The sequence below is a fragment of the Daktulosphaira vitifoliae genome, unplaced genomic scaffold (assembly GCF_025091365.1).
Source record: "Daktulosphaira vitifoliae isolate Bord-2020 unplaced genomic scaffold, ASM2509136v1 Scaffold_3, whole genome shotgun sequence".
Lineage (NCBI taxonomy): Eukaryota > Metazoa > Arthropoda > Insecta > Hemiptera > Phylloxeridae > Daktulosphaira > Daktulosphaira vitifoliae.
The window spans coordinates 8126803-8131688 of record NW_026099574.1 but is presented as its reverse complement, the minus strand read 5'-3'; positions in this window follow the sequence as shown (position 1 = coordinate 8131688).

The following is a 4886-nucleotide window of genomic DNA, read 5'->3' as shown; positions in this document are numbered from 1 at the left end:
AGTAAGTAGAGGGAATTTTGTTTTTTATTTTTATTTATTAATTAAAAATAAGAGGGAACTAAATTTTGAAATTTATCGAAAAACACGCACACAGCTATATTCTACACAAAATGGCAACTTTTAATAGTATAGTTTACAGATTAGATAATATTTCAATGAATAAAATAGATTTTGATAAAGAACTGGGGGTTATAAGAGAAATAGCTAGATTTATTTGGTATAACAAAAACGTAATTTCAAATTAGTTTTTAAGAATTTTGGTATTACTTTTAGTAAATAATGTCATATAAAGAGAAAATATCATAACAGTTTTAAGTAAAAATAACATGAAAAACGATAATTCTTAAAAAATCATTTTTTTCTTTAACTTCGGCAGCCATTTGTACATAGAAGAAAAGTTGTCAGGATAATTTTTTTTACCTTATAGTACATATAAGCTTTCCGGACCTTTTTCAAAAATTAAGTTTAAAAAGTTCTACTTTTTACACATATGTTTTAAGTTTTGAACCCTCTATATAAAGTGAAATAATCTGAGTTTTAAAAATGTATGTCAAATAAAACAGATATGTATAATATACTTATAAAAAATTGTATTGATCCATAGATTTTTCTAAAAATTATAGTAATTTATAGTTGAAATTATAAAATATAAAAAGGAACATTTTAAAATTAAAATAGAATTTTTTTAATACGTTGACAATTGTAATTAACAAATTAGAATAGAAAACTTCGGGTTCCAAGATCACACTAGGGATTGCTAGATTACCCCCTTCAGACTATAAAAAACTATTTTCCCCGTCAAAAACAGTTCTTTCGGTTATTTTAATATACACAAAATCTGCGACACTACTCAAGATTCTCATTCTCTAGGACTTAGTCTGTTTTCTAATTTTTTTGGACTTGGAATATTGTTTCTTTAAAACTCATTAACATTTCGAAGTTTTAAAGTGAATTTTGTTTTAGTGAATCTTTTAATTCAAGTTTATTTGTTCTTTAAATAATAATGTTTTATTTTTAAAACTTTTTTCTTTGAAATATCAAGTAATATTTCAAACATTAAACCTTTTTTTTTTAATTATTTTATTTTAATAATAATACCAATCCAATTTAAAATTTTTATTTAATAGTAAGTATATATTGTGAACTTTTCTAATTGGGTAGCTAGTTTCTGAACTTAATGTCTTTATTTAACGAACATAGCGCCGACATACTGCGCAAATAAACTCAAGAAAGAATGATGTATTACTAAAAGTATTATTGCGTGACATAGGATTTAAGGTAAGTACAATTTGATCTATGCTTTCGAACATTTAAAATCATACATTCCTATTTACCTTATATTCGCAACAACTTTTTTTTAACCTATAGTACGTGACATATGAGTTTTAATTTAACATACGATTGAATAACTATGCTTTATGTAATATTTTTGAAAGTATAGTATTATAAATTTGTATTATTAGAAGTTTATAATGTTATATGTTATATAATAAAAAAAAAAAAACATTGGTCCTATCTCCTTCTCTAGACCCATAAACTAATATTAACATTTAAAATGGAATAATATATAAAAAATTCGAAAAAATACAAAAATAGTGCCGTTGATACCGGGAACGGAAGAAAAACATATTTCTTTAACAAATGAAGGATGAATTTCCTTTTTTATTTTGAAGAAAAACAATAACAAAAAAAAACAACGGTAGCACAGTGGGGTCGCGGCATAGTAGAGACATTGCATAGTAGGGTCCAGTATAGATTTAATCTGACAGTGATTAAAATCACTATCATAAGAAACGCTTCGATGCAAATCTGTAGATAGTGTTTAATTTTAAAAAATTGATGGATAATTGCAAAAGCAACATCAACTTCTATTAAAATAAAATACAAAACCCATAATTATCATACAAAAATAGTATATTTTTCAATATGGTAGCCATTTGCGTATAGAAGATAGATCGTCGGGACAAATTTTTTTTTTTCATTTTATAGTACATAAAATAAGCTTTAATTTGATATATGTTTAAAGGACGCAGTATTTCCGGAACATTTTCAAAAGTTCAGTTGAAAAAATTCTATTTTTTATACAATATTTTAAGTTTTGTCCCCCCCAATGAGCAGGTTAAGTGATAGATTTTCAAAAAAATGATATCAAATGAAAGGTAAATATCTAAGGTTTTAGTATAAAAAAAAATTATGTTGATTTGTTGATTTTTCAAAAAGTTATGGAAGTTTTAAGAAAAAAAAGTGAAAAAATTTCGAAAATTAGCGATTTTTAAATTTGTAATTTTTTTGGATATTTCCCCCATTTGCGGGGAACGAGGGAATTTTTTTCAATTTTTAAGGGTAATGTCTTCAACTAGATACGATTTGTGATCTTTTGACGTATTTTTGAAAGAAATCGGTCCAGTGAGAGCTGAGAAAAAGTGGCAACAGACATAAAAGAAAAAAAAAACACATCATAGTAAAATTAATACCTTCTCCGCTTCGCATCGAAGCTAAAAAAAACACATCATAGTAAAATTAATACCTTCTCCGCTTCGCATCGAAGCTAAAAAAAACACATCATAGTAAAATTAATACCTTCTCCGCTTCGCATCGAAGCTAAAAAAAACACATCATAGTAAAATTAATACCTTCTCCGCTTCGCATCGAAGCTAAAAACGATAAGAAATAATTAAAAAGTGGGTTTTGTTTCATTTTACTAAGTTTGTTTCAAACAAATTTTCAGTTCGATTTGTCGATACATTCTGTTTTATGGGGAAAAGTTTGGCGACTATAACTGAAATTTACGCGCCGAGGATATAAATTTATTTGAAGAAACCACAAAAGCATTTTCAACAGATAACCTTATCCTAATAACGCGTTTAAGTGTTTACCCAGATTCCTACATACGTTTGGCAGGGATGCAATTTATGAACATCAACTATCGTCAAAAGTAGTGTTTTACAATGAACTTACAGAAACATATAAACGATGATGAATACAAACGTGCTCAGAATATTTGACGTCATTTCAAATGCAAAAAGCTCGGTAAGTACTCTGATCTTTACCTGAAAACAGACGTAACTATACTAGCCGATGTTTATACTAATTATTGACGGTTATGTTTAAATAATATAGATTGGAACCGGTTTATTATTTAACAAGTCCCGGCATATCTTTTGAAGCTATGTTGCTGCACACGAAAGTTTCGCCATATCTCATTAGCGATTATGAACAACACATTTTTATTGAAAAAGAAATACGACTTAAAAAGGGATAATGACTTCAGTTCTTAAACATGTCAGTACAAACAAAGTTATATGCCTCAGTATTAACAAAGTCGATCTAAATCGGAATTAATATATTAAGACGTCAACAAATTGTATGGTCGGACTATGTGTTAACGTTTACCGTGCTGCGAATTTTAATGGTTAGATGTGGACGACAAAACAATTTTAAAGACAGTGAAACAATTACAAGCAGATTCTCCTAAAGAGATGGCCTTTAAAGTGACAGTGTCGAACCCAAAAAAACTACACGGTTGAAATGAAATGCCGATTTTAGCAGAACAAAAATACCCTCCTAATTAACGAGTCCAAAAATTTCTGTCCATTTTTAACTGTAAAGAAATCTATGTTGTACATGACACAATTTAAAATAAGTTATGATAAATAGTTTAAAAGTAGAAAAGGTAATTCATAAATTTATAGTTTAGAATAAATTATTAATAATATGTTTAAATTACAGGTACATAAGACATTACAATGAAACAGTCGGCATGGTTGGGGAATTACATTCTGCTGAACACATAGATGCGATAAAAAGCTAAAAATTACTATAATAAAGATTTTTTCAAATTAATGAATAATGCGTTTTGTTATGTTTAAAAAATAGAAATATATGTACGTAATTTTAATATATTTGTTTTTTAGCTTCGATGCAAAGCTGAGAAGGTATTAGTTTTACTATGATGTGTTTTTTTTTGTGTCTGTTACCATTTTCTCTCAGCTCTCACCGAACCGAATTCTTTCAATGATCACAAATCGTATCTAGTCGGAGACATTACCCTCAAAAATTGAAAAAATTTCCTTCGTTACCTTTAAATAGGGGAAACCTCCAAAAAATTACAAATTTAAAAATCGCTAATTTTCGAAATTTTTTCAATTTTTTTTACTTAAAAGTGCCATAATTTTTTCAAAAATGAACATATCAATATAATTCTTTTTTATATAGATGTGTAATATCATTACCTTTCGTTTGGTATATTTTTTTCATAAATTTAACCCTTAACCTGCCCACAAGGGGGGATTTAAAATGACAACTTTTTTAAAAAAAATTAACTTTTTCAACTTAACTTTTGAAAATGTTCCGGAAGGTCTGACACTTTTATAAATATCTTAAATTAAAGCTAATGTAATATACTTTATAATGGTAAAAAAAAATTTCGGACTTTATTTTATCTTTATGGTGAAAACAGACATTAAACTTAATAAAAAAAATACGATTTTTGTAAAAAAATTCTTTTTTATATTTTTAACTTTATAATGCTATAACTTTTTGAAAGATCTATGGATCAATATAATTCTTTTTTTTGTAGATGCATGATGTCTTTACCTATCATTTGGTATAATTTTTTTATAAATCTGACTTTTTACCTGCCTACAGGCGGGGATTCAAAATGACAACTTTTTCACAAAAAATTCACTTTTTCAACTTAAATTTTGAAAGTGTTCCGGAAAGTCTGACACTTTTCTATATATATTAAATTAAAGCTAATGTAATCTACTTTATTATGTAAAAAAAAAATTTCGGACTTTATTTTTTCTTCACGGTGAAAATGGCTACCAAATGCTATTATTGTGTGAAAATTCTCAATTTTATTTTTTACATTTTTAACTTTATAA